Genomic DNA, 16,674 nt, shown 5'->3' on the forward strand with positions numbered 1-16,674 from the left:
GTGGCTGGATTGCAGGGAAAGCCATATGAGGTGAGACTGAGGGAAATGGGTCTTTTCAGCCTGGAGAAGAGGAGACTCCAAGGGAATCTGTTGGTGACATATAAGTATGTGAGGGGGTGTCATGCAGTGATCCTCAGGGAACCAAGTTCAATTTGGATGCCAGAAAGTGCTTCCTGACAGTTAGGACCCCGAGGGTATGGAATGGGCTTCCACGGGAGGTGGTTGAGGCCCCATCAGGGAGGGTGTTCAAGGATAAGCTAGACATGCGCATAGTAGGCATGTCATGAGCAGAGCCGGCTGGAGCTGGGGGTCAGACTAGATGGCCCGGGAGATCCCTTCTGACTTGCTCTGTTTCTATGTTGCTGTGATTTTCATCTAGCAAATCTGCATTCCTTAAACATCAACCTTTATTTTGTATGTTTTACTGTATTTTTTTGTTTTTAATATAATGTCTTTTATTGATCGGAACATGGTATTCCCCCACCGATACTGTTAGCTTACAGCAGCCTCTCAGGCGAACTCAGAATTCAGACTTTTATTTAAAGTAACAACAATGCTAAACTGTAACCTGGCTTGGAATTCTGCTACTTTCTGAGAAAGGGGAACCGTTTTGATTTTATAATGCAAAGGCACATATAAGCAACCTTCTTCTACCAGGATTTATTCTGAATTTGCACAACAGTAGGCAGGCAGGGCAGGAATTTTGGCAGCAAAAGTCCAGGCAACACCAGGAGGCAGAAAGCATCACAGCCAGTCAAGAAGGCCTTCATTGCCAAGGCGAAGCCTGGAGAGAGGAGCCTGATCTTGTGCAGCCACCGGCTAGTGCTCACTGGGCCCTGCAAGCTCCAGCAGGGTCTGGGCCCATCCCTGCACCCACTGCTGCGATCATTCTGCTGGCTCTGACAAGCAGGTGGAGCTGCGGAGCAATTCAGATCCTGACAATATCACTTCCTTCACCCACATCGCTTCCTGATTTTCATTATCTTAATATACCAGATAAAATCCTTTGGTAGCCCCAGGGATGTTGGTGAGTGGAAGACAGATGAGTAATCACCTTCTCCCAAATAGGAACTGATATTCCAGTACTCCAGGACTTTTTTCAGCCTTTTTTTCTTGAACTCAGGTTTTATCCATTACTACTGATGCTGTTTGCAGAATCCTACTTTCTAGCTGACCTGATAATATATTTTCTTTGTCCTAAATTTCCTCTGACCTGTTTCTGTTGATTTCATTGGATGGCCCCCAATTCCAGTAGTACATAACAACATGAAGCACTGATTTCCATTTGTTTCTTTCATTCTGTTTGTGATTATATGGAGGGGAAGGAATTCTTTTAGCCTGAAGGCCGGATTCAGTTGTGAAGATATTCCTTGGAGTGGCACTCTGGGGATGGGTAAGGCCACCAGCAAGAGCTGGCAGGACTAAAAAGTACATCCTTTCCCCACTAGGGATGTACACATTTGGTTAAATCTGTTCTGCCTGTGCTTTGCAGATGTCAAGCATATTTTGTTCCACTGGTTGCTCGTTGATGCAGTTGAATTGTTTCTTGGGAATGTTGAGAGTTGTATTCCTCTTTCCAAATGTCCATTTGTGCTAATGTGCTTTAGTGCTAGGGTGCACTTGTGCAAAGGCACATTTGCATAACCCACCCAAAAGTTTAAAAAAAACCCTGGTTCACAAGGCTGTGGAATTCACACAATACAGAAAAAGTGAGTGTGCTGTAGTAATCCAACTTCTCTACCCACCTGAAGTACCATTACTACCAGTTTATATTATGAAGGCTGTCAAAGGACAGATAACCAGGGCATGCCTCTGCAAGTTTACTTTCGAATGATGTGTCAAACCCCAGGCTTCCGCATGGGTGCTCAGACGTGCGTGAACACCACGTCTTCTCAGAGTCAGGCAAGCATGCTGCTGAAGGGCAAGGCTCAGAAGGACTCACAGGGCAGGCCTGGTCCGAGGCAGGCATGTGGCTCTTGCCCGTGCATGATTACTCAGAGTGCAGCAGGGCCAGCTCCTGGCTGGGCAGGCAGAAGCTGTTATCCCCCATCAGCAGCGGAGCGGAGATACCCTTTGGGGAAGAAGCACGTAAATCTTTTTGATAACAATGCCGTACCACATTTACCAAGGCAGAGGCTGATCTATCATTTCTATCCTGCCAATTTTCCTCTTGCAAAGAACTCAAGGTGGCTTGCGCTAGCCTCCCCATCGCCATTTTATCCTCCCAACGACCACCCTGTGAGGTGGGTCAGGCTGAGAGTGATTTACTGGCCTGAAGTCACCCCGTGAGCTTCAGGCTGAGTGGGGCCTGAAACCTGGGTCCCCCAGCTCCAGTCTGGCACACACATTTCATGGCTTCTCTGCCCCGTTGTCTGCTTGAGGGTATCGGTGTGAATCTGAGAGGCTTGGCTTCAGCCACAGCTTGTGGTGTCCGCTTTCGCACTGCTTTCACACCTGTTAAGCCAGAGGCAAGTTGCAACACTGCCCGGGAAGGCCACTGGTGCCCGTCCTGAGCCGGGGCTGCTATGCTGTTCTCAGCCGGCTGGCGTGCCCGGGAGGCCTCCGCGCATCTGCACCACTGCAGGGCGCATGCTCAGGGTGCAGAGGTGCTCGGGGAGCCATGTGCCGAGGAAGCACCACAGCCTCTCACCCAGGGTGCTGGAGGGAGAATAGTGTGACCCAGGCAGAAAGACTAAAAACCTACCAGCCGAAACCTTCCCAGCCTGTTATTAATCTTTTGAGTCAAGCCATTCCTTTTTGATGTTTGAAAAATGTGACTTGACCTCTAATGTTCTGTTCAAGCAAGGTTCTTGCTATTAGTTCTCTGAAATATGAATGGTATTCCTCCAGCAACCCATCCTGCACAAAAGTCAGAGGCTGTAACATATTTGTGGCAGGTTAATTTTTGCCTCTTAAATCTGGCAATATATTATGATTTATCTTCCCTTCAGTAATTTTTTCCCCTATCACTATTCTCCTATTCATGCATCATCAGTATGGAGATTGTGGTGTTTCTTCATATGCACCTATAATCTTTTCAGCCGGCAGTTATATGCCTTCATTCAAGCATCAAAATCATCTCATAGCTCACTGCAGGAATGTCTAGCATTATGAGAGCTTGGGGCTCTTTTGACAGCTGACAGAAAGCACCTGAATGATCATTTTTTAAACTGGATCCGTGATTAATCTTTGAGAAATAGACTAGTTCATATAATCTAGGTGAATTTTGTCTAGTGATCATTATTAATTCTAACTGTAAAAGTATACCCCTCTTTTTCAGAAATGCAAAGCAAATGGTTTGAGAAGGAAATGCAGGACTCTTTTCCTACAGTGAGATGATTTGCATACTATTATGGTTTGGGGGAAAATCAATGCAGAGAATACATCTTCCAAAATTAATTCCACGAGTCCTTATGAAGGTCTGATAATGCAAACTGATCTTGGACTCCAATGCTGGATTTTTCCATATCAGAAGAAGATATTTTGTCAGATTGTATGTATGAGGGAAAAAGCAGACAGGTGGAAACTACTCCCAGTTCGAGGACAATGAGGTGATGGGTGTCTGAGAACCACCCTGGAGCCAGGTGGAGCACCACTGTTGGTGACATTCCTGCTGACTGGATCAGTCCCTGGAGAAGAAAGGCATCCTGGGCTGCAATGCCAGTTGCTGACCTATCTGGGGTCCTGCCCCAGCAACTCCCCAGTTGCTAAGGGCTGGCATGAGGGTGGCTGTGTAGGAGGAGGGAGATGAGCAAGATGATCAGATCTATCAAACTAAGAAATGCTTAGTTTAACTGCTAGCTGTAGTCAATTTGGGCCACAGTATAGACATGCATAGCTGAAACCCAGCTAGGGGTCCGGTCAGGAAATGGCGTCTGTGGTGTACATGGCACCAGGTAAAGCTTTTCCTGATACTCTTGTCTTCTCAGCTATGCTTACTGTTGCTTGAGTGTAGCAAAGCTTGGAAACAGCCGTTTCTTTATGAACAGCAAACCTCAAAATGCTGTTTTTATCAACCTATTGCTTTAATCCCTCTTGCGTAAGGACTTGCATAGTCAAAATATGTCAGGAATCACCGGCCAAAAAAACAGCATTAAATGCATTTTTGACTTCTGCCCTTTCTTGCTGTGGTGCCACGGTCCTATCTGTGGCAATGCACAAAAACGATACATTGCAAAAACTATTGTGTCTCTCTCTTTAGCCATACATGGAAAGCTGATGTAAGGCTCTCCTACGTGAAGCATTTATTGGGTATTGGGGGAAATATGTGGGTCTTTCATATGACATCGTCTTCTCCCAGAACTCTTCCATGTTTTCCAGCCATTTTCGTGGCTTATTTAAGAGCAAGAATAATCCAGCATTACTGTTATGCCCTGTAGCAGCCTTGTGTATTCCATTCCATTCTATAGAATTCCATTCTATAACACTACTCTGCCTTCTGTTATATAATGGCAAATGTAGGGACATATAGAAAAATTGGGGATTACATGAGTGGAGCTGGGGGCCAGACTAGATGGCCTGGGAGGCCCCTTCTGACTCCCTTTGTTTCTGTGCTTCTAAAGGGTTTGAACTAACTGATATGGGGTGATTTGGATGGAAATTGGATTGACTTCTGGGACATTTAAATTCTAGAACTTCTTTCTGGATTTGCATGTGTGCGCATTCCGTGCAGACTTTACTCAAGTGTACGCATTCTTTTGTGCTCTTCTCAGGAGACGTGGTCTCAGTGGCCACATAAGCCAAGGGCATAACAGGTGCTGACCAAGGGATGTTGTTGCCTCCACCGGGGCAAGAGATGCCGCCCCATGCGATAAAGTGCACACCTTGGACAACCCGGCTGCCGTCCTTCAGCTTCCCACAGAGATTTGCCACCTGGGGTAGCCGCCTTCCCTTGCTGCACGATGGGGCAGCCCTGCTCATAGCTGACTGGTGCTCAGTCTCACCGTTTCAGGAAGCCAGATCTGTGGCTGTGGAAGAAGCCTCTCCCGCTGCATTAACATTCTGCTTTCCAGAACATCCAACACACGCAAAACATTCTTTCCTGGTTTTATCATTATAATATGCTTTTGATTACATACTGTTCTGGCACACGTTTTAGAGAGATTGCTTGTTCTTACTTGGCAATTAAGTGGTGACTTTCACCGAAAAATATGGGAAAGAGGAATGAAGACAGCATGTTGTAATCGTGAATTGCTTTCAAGACAGATGATCCCCTTAGGCAGCCCTTACCATGACCTTTTGAAACAACTTAGTTGCGGAATGCTTTCCGATTTCACAGCCTCTTCAAAAGAGAGGAGTGTTCTTGCCTGCCACATTTACAGAGCCAAGACAGTTGTTCATTTTTGACCTAAGATTAGTTTCAGATTCAGTTAGATTTTAATTTCTGTGCTCCTTGGAAGATACTGTTTTCAAGGCCACTTAAAAATACAAAGATAGATGAGTATGTGAAAGAATGCCAATTGTTCATTGTTTCAATATCAATAATAAGATAGCTCAAGTACCAACATCTGAATAACCCTCCAGGCAATAATTTTCATTTTAAATATGTGAAAATCAGTTACGCATCAGCCATCAGCCCAGGAATAGGATATTCCAAAGGCTCGACACGCCTGGTGACTGCGCAGTCTTCCAAGCCATGCCCCCTCAGCACCAGCGCTGCCCTCAGAGTCTGAACCACGTGCCTCCACTCTCCCCACCAGGCTGAAACGGGCTGGCACCCTGGCCATCGGTCTCATGCCACTTGCTCTGTCCAGCAGGGCATTTGAGCAGGTGGGCCTGTCAGCTCGGCTGATGGCACCAAGCCTGGGCCCTGGGCAGGTGCCTGTGCCTTTGGGTCTTCAGAGGGATCTGGCACCTCAGCAGCCCCCAGAGGGAGCCTGCCGGAAGCTGGTGCTGGACCTGCATAGTTTGCCCCGGAGTTTGTTCAGCGGGGGCTGCACATCTGCACTGTAGCTCAGGAAAGACTTGCTGCAATGACGCAAGCGAAGAGTGTGGATGTGGAAACAAAAGGGCCCTGGTGTTTGGGACAAGATGGCTTATAGGATAGCTTTTATAGGTTTTGGGGAAAAGCAGACCTTTTTGAGGTGAATCAGGGATGCAAGGATAGGAGGGATAAGCCCAAGGCTTATGGCAGAGAGGATGGCAGAGAGAATTTGGGGGAAGAGGGAGTTCAGAAAGCCAACAGCCAAGACCTACACGCTCGCCTTCTTGCCTAATCCATGTGGTTGGTGGGGGGGGGGGGGGGCTGTGGTTACTCACTGTGCAGGGCATGAACCCTCAGAGGTGGTGCTACTGATCTGGGGCTAAATAGCATAGCTAAAACAAAAGGGCATGTTCCAGGACTCATTTTTCTTTGAGTGGTGACCTATAAATATGCAACATATTTACATTCTATAAAGTGTGCACCACATGTCTTCTACTGCAACGCCTGCTATGGATTAGCCGCAAATACATACGTGTGTGAGTGTAGGTGTGTATATGGGATTTTGTGCAGAATAGCAGAAATGCTGAGAACACACTGCTGTGGCCTGCTTTAAAATAAACGTTTTTCCTGTGTTCCAATCTCTGAAGTTGGATCGGCCAATAAAATGCCAATAGGACATGCATGGTTCCCAAAGAACATTCAAAATTTTTACAGACACAGAGTAGATCTTCAGTGTATTTCTAGGTGTGGTCTAAATGATAGGGATGAAAGGATGATTTGAAACAAAGAAACAGAAAGAGTAAAAATGTAATAGAGAAAATTCCTTAGCCATAGGGGGAGGGGGCCAGGATCAGATAGCAGGAGGGAACTGGCATGTAGACAAAGTAGCAGCACCCTTGCTCAATGACCTCATGAATATTAACACACCCCGCATAGAAATAAGCTCATTACAATTCACCTGGAAGGGGCAACGTGGGAGGGAAGAACAAGTATTGGAGTGGCACAGAATAGGTGGATGGAAAAGATTGTAACCCCCCAGGAGAGCAGGAGGGAGGAAGCGGATGGGGAAAGGGCATAAATACGGGGTGTGAACATGTGCTCGGCGAGTTGGAAAGGGGAAGGAAACCCTCCGACTCCCTTTATTGCAATAAGTTTCGACATAAAAGAACTCTCTGCTGCCTGGTGCATTTGCTCTGAGGGAAAGGAAAGAGTGTAACTAACATAAAGATTTAAGCATGGAAAAGGAACTTGGTGATTCCTTGATCAGTTTTGATTTAAATCTGTCCTTGATTAAGTATTGGAAAATAACCAGTAATCTATGTGTGATCACATCACTGGGCTTGAGGCCTGAAAGATTTATATCCTGAAAGGCATATCTGTCCAAGTACTTGCCCAAGTCTCTTCTGTCCCAGATGTTTCAAAAGGGTCTAGTGTTGTGTCTGATTTTTGTATTCCCTCATGGTAAAAGGTAAAAGAGTTCCTGAGGATTTTACTCTGCTTAGCCAGCAGCTGATATCGGCGGTGCTCATCTCCATTTCCGAGGATGTGAGCCATTGCTGTCTGAAGACGAACCTGTGGTCATGTGGCCAGCACGATGCCAGAGAGTGCTGCTACCTTTCCACCAAGATGGTACCTATTTATCTACTCGTATTACATGTTTTCAACTGCTAGGTTGGCTAGGAGCTAGGGGCAAATAATGGGAGCTTACTCCATCTGGCGGAGGCTGGGCTTGAGCCACTGGAGCGCCGAGCATTTCTGGCCAACATTTCCAGCATCATTAAGCTGCCGTACCATCGCTTCTCCTGTATTCACTCATGGCAGCCCACCTGTTGTCCTGAACTAGGCCTCTGTATTGGATTGTGGCCCAAAGCTTTTTAAACCAGTTCACTTTCAAAGTTGATAAGCAGAAAATCTTGTTTGTGATGGTGTCAAGTGACCTCCTTACAAGTGACCTCTTTATTTAAGCATACTATGTTAATTAAAGCTGTTAAAAGCGATTGATAGGTATGTGAGGGGATGTCATGTGGAGGAGGGCTTTGACCTGTTCTGCCCTGCAGTGGAGGGCAGGATGTGTTCCAACAGGACAAAGCTCAAGCAACCAGTTAGGATATGGAATGGGCTTCCAAGGGAGGTGGTTGAGGCCCCATCAGTGAGGGTGTGCAAGGTACGTTTGGACAACCACATGCTGGGGATTACATGAGCAGAGCTGGCTGGAGCTGGGGGTCAGACTAGATGTCCCAGTAGGCCCTGTCTGACTCACTTTGTTTCTCTGTTTCTAAAAAGCTGTAGCTATAACTCTTGCTTAAATATTTAAATCAGCAATATTTTTCTTCTTTTTCCTAGCTTTGTTGTATGCTATAGCCTTCTTTAAAAGACAAGTATGGCTATTTTTCTGCATGACAAAACATATGTTTCCAAATACTTTCATCTAAGTAGCAGATTGATTTTTTAAAAAAATCTCTCATATGGTTTTCTATCAGATAAAAGAGGAGCTTAAGATATCTTCACAAGGAAAATCTCAATGTACACTCAGAGCTATGTCAGTGGAGTCACCAGCAGAGGCATATGGCTGAGATTACGCTAACCAAGCCCAGCTTGTGCTTAACCAAGAAATGATCTGAGGACAGAATCACAGGAACAACTGACCGGGTGAGTCTGAGAAATGCACACTCTGCACCATTGTTTTTCTGCTGCCAACTCCACTCCGTCCAGTCCACTAGAAGTGTGCACCAGCCACAAGGCTTGCCTTAGTTCTGATGATTTGGAGCATTAGAAAGCAGACACATTTGGTTATCTGCTGCATCTCAGGTAGTGAAACACAGTTAAGGTTTGGAAATCCAAAGCTTCATGTTCCTATTGCCTGTCATAGAAGAACTAAAAGGCTGTAACTTCTTTCTCTTCATCAAACTGGATTATATGTGCAGGCACAAAAGTCCTTTAGAAGAAGATTATACCTGCCACTTTTTAAGGTACAGGCTTTTTTGTTCTATGCCCCTTATAATGTGATTTGTTTAAAAGAGAACCCCTCTGCTTTTTTGAACAATTTGCATGGCAATGTCAAGCCACACAGAGCTATCCTTAAATGAAAAGTCTGCATAGTTTCAGAAGCATAGGTGCAGGGACTAAGGAGTTACGGCACTTGAAAACCCGCAATTTGAGTATTGTGTTCAGTTCTGGGCCCCTCATTACAGGAAGGATATAGCCAGGTTAGAGTCAGTGCAGGGCAGGGCCACAAGGTTGGTGGCCAGATTGCAGGGAAAACCATATGAGGTGAGACTGAGGGAACTGGGTCTTTTCAACCTGGAGAAAAGCAGACTCAGAGGGGATCTCTTGGTGACATACAGGTACGTGAGGGGGTGTCACACGGAGGTGGGTAGAGACCTGTTCTCCCCTGCAGAGGAGGGCAGGATGCCCAGGATGCGCTCCAATGAAGCAAAGCTCCAGGAACCAAGATTCAGGGGGGATGCCAGGAAGTACTTCCTGACAGTTAGGGCCCCGAGGGTAAGGAACGGGCTTCCACGGGAGGTGGTTGAGGCCCCATTGGTGAGGGTGTTCAAGGATAGGCTGGACATGCACATGGTGGGCATATCATGAGTGGAGCCAACTGCAGCCGGGGTCAGACTAGATGGCCCAGTAGGGCCCTTCTGACTCACTCTGTTTCTATGTTTAAGGCCTTTTGTTAGTAATGTATGCTGGTGGCAATGCTGGAGGAGTGGGTCACCTCACCATCCTATTCTGTGCTCATTCTCTCTCCTCTAGTCTAAATGGGCCTGTCTTACCTAGAACTGTACCGCTCTCTCTGCCTTAATAGCTGTATAGAAACTCCAGTCTTGTGAGAAGAAACTGCAGAAGTGTTACTACTTAGGGTTTCTGTGAACTGTGAGAGTATCATGCTATGTGCTAAGACTACTTAGCACATACAATCACAGAACACTAGAGTTGGAAGGGGCCGTGAAGGCCATCAGGTCCATCCTGCTGCTGTTGCAGGACACCAATTTACACCATCCCACTCAGATAGCTGCCCAGTTTCTTTTTGAATGTCTCTAGCGTGGGAGAGCCAACCATTCCTCTAGGCAGGTGGTTCCACTGTGCTATCACTCTGACAGTGAGGAAGCTCTTCCTGATATCCAGCCTGAATCTGGGTTGTTGCTGCTTGAATTGATTATTCTGTATCCTACACTCTGGTATCAGCAAGAAGAGATCTTGACCTTCCTCTTTGTGACAGTCTTTGAAGTAGTTATAGAGAGATATCATGTCCCCCCTCAGTCTTCTCTCCTCAAGGCTGAACATGCCCAGTTCTTTCAGTCTCTCCTCATAGGGTAGTATTTCCAAACCCTGGATCATTTTTATTGCCCTCCTCTGGACCCTTTCCAATTTTTCTGCATCTTTCTTAATTCTTGCTGCCCAAGACAATATTCCAGATGAAGTCTGACTAGTGAGGAGTATAGGGGAACTACTACTTCTTGTGATTTGGAAGTAATCCTTCTGTTAATACATCCCAAAAGAGCATTTGCTCTTTTGGAGACTGCATCACATTGTTGGCTCATGTTTAGCCTTTTATCCACAATTACTCCAAGATCTTTTTCTTGTTCAGTTCTGTTGAGTCACGTATTCCCCATCTTGCATTGATGCCTTTGGTTTCTTTTTCCTAGGTGGAGAAATTGGCACTTGTCCTTGCTGTATTTCATTCTGTTGGTTTCAGCCTAGTATTCAGGTTTATCAAGATCGCCCTGGATCTTCAGTCTTCTAGGGTGTTTGCTATTCTGCCCAGTTTTGTATCATCTGTGAATTTGATTATCTTTCCTTGTACTTCCTCATCTAAATCATTAATACAGATGTTGAAGAGCCCTGGGCCCAGGACTGAACCCTGTGGCACCCTGCTAGGTACCTCCATCCAATTTAAGAAGGTGCCATTGATGAGCACTCTTTGTGTCCAATTTAGCAGCCAATTTTGGATCCACCTAATAGTTTTTCTATCTAGCCCAGTTTTTGCTAATTTGCTTATCAGAATGTCATGAGGCTCTATGTCAAAAACTTTGCTGAAGTCTAGGTAGTTTATGTCCATAGTATTCCATTTGTCCATTTGGGAGGTTACCCAGTCAAAGAATGAGGTTAAATTATTCTGACAGGATTTATTTTTGATTATCCATGCTGGCTTCTATTAATCATTGCATTTTCTTCCAGATGCTGCAGATGGATTTTTTAAATAATTTGCTCCAGAATTTTTCCAGGGATTGATGTCAGACTAACTGGTCTATGGTTCCTAGGTTCATTTTTCCCCTCTTTTTGAAGATAGGGACAACTGTTTATTACTTAGAAACATAGAAACAGAGCGAGCCAGAAGGGGTCTCCCAGGCCAACTAGTCTGACCTCTAGCTCCAGCTGGGTCTGCTCAGGACATGCTCACCATGTGCATGTCTAGCCTATCCTTGAACACCATCACCGAGGGGGCCTCAGCCACCTCCTGTGGAAGCCCATTCCATGCCCGTGGAATCCTAACTGTCAGGAAATACTTCCTGGCAACCACCTTGAATCTTGGTTTCCTGAGCTTTGCTCCACTGGAATACATCCTGCCCTCCACCATGGGGGGAAAAGGTCACAACCCACCTCCGTGTGACACCCCGTCACATACCTGTATGTCACTAGCAGGTGCCCTCTGAAGCTCCTCTTCTCCAGGCTGAAAAGACCCAGTGAAAAGACTTAATGTGTCTTGGGGGCAGGGGTGCTAAAGGTGCCTCATGGAAAAGGCCATCAGAGCTGCACGAGCATATTTTGAAATGAAAAGGAAGCATTTGAATGGGCTGTGGAGACTAAAATACTGTAAGGATTTGAGAACTGGCTAGCTCAGCAATGCATTGCAACATGCTTTTTGCAGAGGGAAATTGATAAGGGTGAGTGGCGGCTTCCCGGGTTTCATTCTTTGCCCTGCCTGGGAACATCTGGGACCTTCCATGTGCACAGCCTTTGCCGTCCCCCTGAGCTGCAGCCCTGAAGCAGGAAGTTGGTGGCTGCTGGCTGGCACTACTAATATTCCAGAGGCAAGGGCAAAGGCACCAGCAGCGTCACTCAGCTTGAGGCTGCCACTTAGTGGGACTAATGGTAAAGTGGTAAAGAGGACATGGGTTACTACCAACAAGCAATTCCTGAGGGGGAGTCTATGGGGTGTCCAGGCTTTGGATCAACCCTTGAGGAACTGATGCCTGCTCACCCCTCTTGGTGCATTGCTAGGAACCTTTGCCAGGTCAGGATCAGGAAGAGCTGAGACTGGAAGACAAGCTGCGGGACCTCCTTTGTGCTGAGGTCCTGGTTCAGTCCCATACTAGTCAGAAAAATTAAGAAGAGAAGAAGATGGGGACAGTGCGTTGCCTGGGTCTGTGAGCACAGGCTGCATCAACCATGAACACAAACACTTCTGTGTTCAGGGTCTACTGTAAGGCAGGAAGACTTAGTGAGAAAAATATGAACAAATTGGAGCCAGATTCCTGAAACATTTGAACATGCCTTCCTCATAGACTGTTATGAGCATGACTGAAATAGTCACTGTAAAATCCCTTTTGGAATTCCTTTTGGAAATTAAACCTGCTCTAAAATGATGGCCAATTATAATTTTTTAATGAAGCATTTGATCCAAGAGAGGGAACTCATGAAAAATTAGAAGCTTGTACAATTTGAAGAACTGGTGTTGCAGATTTTATTTGGTCTTCCTGAGAAGTGATGTGGAGACTTGTAGCTATGAAATAAAATGTTTAAGTATCTTATTGCTTTAATCCTCAAGCAGCTCCTGATTTCTTGGGATTGGAATTTGCAATGTGGTGCAAAGACATCGTAAAGAGGCATCGCTGAACATCTTTTCCATTCCATTATGGCCACAGGCCTATTCATGATGGAAAAGAAGGCAGCAGTGTGTCAGGCATCTTAAGGGAAATGAATGTAAAGTTATATTTAAGGCTAGATATTTGCCTAGTATGATCAGAGAGAGAGAGAGAGAGGGAGAGAGAGAGCTTTATCCCCTGATAAAGTACCAGATGAATCCAAAGCTGGGATCCATGCATAATGCAGCACAAACGGAAGAACCTGCTTGCATTTTTGTGCCTTGCAGCAGTGTGTCATGCACATGGGCATCATCAGTTTTGAACCTCACAGCCAGTGGGAGAGCCAAAGTGGGGCGTCTACAGCTATGGGAAGCTGCCGTAGAAGCTCAGCTTGGCATTTGCTATCCAATCCATTTTATCCTGCAACATGCACCCTATTTCACCAGTCTGGGGAGAGCTTTGGCTATCGGACAGCACAGGCATTGAATGCATGAATGAATGAATGAATGAATGAATGAATGAATGAATGCATGGCAGGAAAGTGGCAAGCACATTTGGCCCACCTCAGGACTGCTTCCCACATTTCCCAGTGTTTCCATGTTTCCTTCCCAGCAGCGGCCCACTCACCCCTCAAGGCTGCCCTCCCTCAGAAGTAATGACACGGTCACATTGCAAACAAGATTTGGTTGGGAAATTAAGTCCCTGCCAAAAAAAGAGGGGGGGGGACACTTTTGGTTAGTATCCTCACAATATGAAATATCTAACAGCTAGGGCTGTGAACAGCCAAGAACTTCCACAGAAGGTAAGAATGGAGTGAGGGCTTTGGGGAAAACCTTTTGTCCTTTTAAAGTCCCACTGTTGTGTTATAATTCAGTACCTGAGAAAAATTGATGTACAAGTATTTTATCATTACTTTCTCCACAGGGCATTTATTGTTCAATGGCCATCCACACTGGTTATTTAGACAATGTCATGATCATCTATTTTTGCTTCTGTTTCTGCAGGGTTTTTTTTAAGAGCCAAGAAAATGCAGTAGTATTCCTTGATAATGAAGCAAATTATGTGATTGTGTTATTCTGCTGCACCATAGTGCCACCTAGTGGTTATGTAGCAGGAAAGAAAGTGCTTCGTATGGAACTGGGATCTTAATTCTGGCGGGAAACTGACATTCGATGCCCTAGATTGAGAACCTGGTGTAGAAAAGCGCATATGCCAATGGCAATTCTATACAAGGTGGAACTACCCCATTTGGCTGATAAACAAATGGCATTAGTTACATGAAAAGTACAAGCTGATCCAATCAAGAAGATGAACTATTTTGAAACATTTTCAAATTGAAAAATAGTTAATGGTGAAGTTGATACAGGAATAAAACTAGGAATTGCTTCACTGCGCATAAGTGTTTATGAATTTTTATTAGGTCTGAGAGCTAAGTGGGGAAAAAGTGAGCAGTGCCACATTTGTTGCTAGAGAGATAGTGCAGTAGAGATCAAAGGATAGACTGGTGGCTGCTTCCATGGTCATTCTTGCCAGAAGACTCGATGATGTTTGCATACCAACAATGGTAAAATGGCTGCATCCTGGGTCCAGATGACCGGTGGAGCCATAGAGAAGTATAGAAACCTTAGAACAATCCATGGTTTCAGAAATCTAATCCTACCAAGCAGGAACTCTGGAATTGGGTCTGAACAACACAATAGACCCACTACAGTAAGATTTCACCTTATTTCAACAGTAAGATTTCTCATGTCATGTGCACCAGCCCAATATGTAAATGGAAGGTAGTGTAGACAGGGCATTATAACCATAGGCTGCCATGTGGAATTGTGTGTATCATCCACGCGTCAGTAGTAGAAGCATATCCTTCCTGCCATCTTGCTATGTTTTTATTGAGCACCATCTATCACGTATGTGCTTTCAATCAAATATTTAATGCAGAGGAAATGGGGGGGGGGGAAGCGAGGCAGTGGCAAGTGGGCAAGGAATGTGCTGTGTTTTCAGCTGCTTCTGCTTCAGATTAGTTATATCCCTACTGCTCAAGGGATGTGTGGCAGTCAGGCGATTAGACTGCAAAGAAAGCTGATGCGATGGTTTATTTGAACATGCCTTTTCACATCTTTCTATAATTAAATATACCTGCAAGAAAGGATTTGGCCTGGTACCAATTGTAGAAATGGAATCTATTGTAAAGAGAGCATGACAAGCACATCTAAACATCAGCAGCATATGCTAAAGGCTGAATTTGTCAGAGCAGTTGGCAAAGTGACTTTGCACCTCTTTATATTATCTATTTATTCCAAGAATTTATATTCCACTGTTCAGTTGAAAGATTCTCAGAGCAACTTATAAGATTCACTCCCTGCCCTTGGATTCGCCATTGAAAAAGACATAAGATGGAAGGAAAGGGATTGCGAGGCAGGCGGGATGAAATGTTAAAAAGCAGGATGGCGATGCCCAGTTCAGTTGCCCAGATGGAGGGAATACTTCAGCTGAGCTCAGGTCTGCAGTACATCTATTGCCTATGGGGCTGGCCTCTTTTTTTTCTCCTCTAGCTCCTTTTTTGAATCCAAGCCTCACCTGTTTCTCCTCCCATCCCGTCAGGGTGGGATGCTCCTCAGATGCCCTTCTGGTGCCGGGTGAGCTATGGAAGGCAGCATTTTGTGGCAAGCATTTTAGCATACCTCCACATTAATAAATAAAGGGCTTTCGTGGCAGCCTAACAGGTTTTTTTTGCCAGGAAAAAGGTAATTATTAGCAATGTCTGCTTTCATTCTAGATCTTTTCAATGGGTAGTAGAGTTTTTTAAATATCTTAAAGCTGAAATGAATATCCACAAATACATATCTTGGCTGCAGTCACCATCTGTGGTGATCTTGGAGCCCAAATGAATAAAATGTGTCACTGTCTCATTGACAGGAAGTGGTAGGGCTGGATGCCATGACCTTAGTGTTCTTATGTTGAGTTTCAAACCAAGTTTTGTACTCTCCTCTATCACCCACATCAAGAGGCTCTTTAGTTCCACACAATCAAAGGCTTTAGCGTAGTCATTGAAGCAGAAGTGTGTGTTTTTCTGGAACTCCCTAGCTTTCATCATGATCCAGCATATGTTGGCAATTTGATTCTCTAGTTCCTCTGCCTTTTCGAAACACTGCCTGTACTTCTGATAGTTCTTGGTCCACATACAGCTGGAGCCTAGCTTGTAGGATTTTGAGCATCACTTTGCTTGCATGTGAAATGAGTGCAGTGGTGCGGTAGTTTGAACATTCTTTGGCACTGCCTTTCTTTGGGATTGGAATGTAAACTGACCTCTTCCACCCCTGTGGCCACTGATGAGTATTCCAAATTTGCTGGCATATTGAGTGTAGCACTTTTACTGCATCGTCTTTTAGGATTTTGAATAGCTCAGCTGGAATACTGTCACCTCTACTAGCTTTGTTGTTGCTCAGACTTCCTAAGGCCCATTTGACGTCACATTCCAGGATGTCTGGCTCGAGGTCAGTGACCACCCCATCGTGGTTATCAGGGACGTTAAGCTCATTCTTGTATAGTTCTTCTGTGTAATCTTGCCACCTCTTCTTAATCTCTTCTGCCCCTGTTAGGTCCCTGACATTTTGGTCCTTTATCATGCTCATCTTTGCATGAAACGTTCCCTTCATATCTCCAATTTGCTTGAAGAGTTCTCTAGTCTTTCCCATTCTGTTATTCTAGTCTTCTGTATTCCTTCCCATTCCTCTATTACTTTGCACTGTTCATTGAAGTAGTCATTCTTATCTCTTCTAGCTGTTCTCTGGAATTCTGCATTCAATTGTTTGTATCTTCTCTAAATTCAAAATTTCTCATTTACATTTTGAGTGGAATGAATGTAACTTTTATCAGAAGATATGAATTTGCCTTTTGCTTCCCTTCTTTCCTCAGCTATTTGTAAAGCTTCTTCAAACA

General features: G+C 45.1%; 1 long non-coding RNA gene across 1 annotated transcript in view; it reads left to right on the forward strand.

The window, feature by feature from the left end:
- The window catches only part of LOC123024348, a 29,139-nt gene extending 20,365 nt beyond the window's left edge, over positions 1-8,774 (forward strand). Inside the window, exons 2-3 of the long non-coding RNA XR_006414899.1 lie at positions 7,430-7,552; positions 8,404-8,774. This is a non-coding gene — a long non-coding RNA (uncharacterized LOC123024348). The remainder of the gene's footprint in view (positions 1-7,429; positions 7,553-8,403) is intronic.
- Positions 8,775-16,674: the final 7,900 nt, after the last annotated feature.

This window comes from Varanus komodoensis, unplaced genomic scaffold, assembly GCF_004798865.1.
Source record: "Varanus komodoensis strain SLA01 unplaced genomic scaffold, ASM479886v1 scaffold23, whole genome shotgun sequence".
Lineage (NCBI taxonomy): Eukaryota > Metazoa > Chordata > Lepidosauria > Squamata > Varanidae > Varanus > Varanus komodoensis.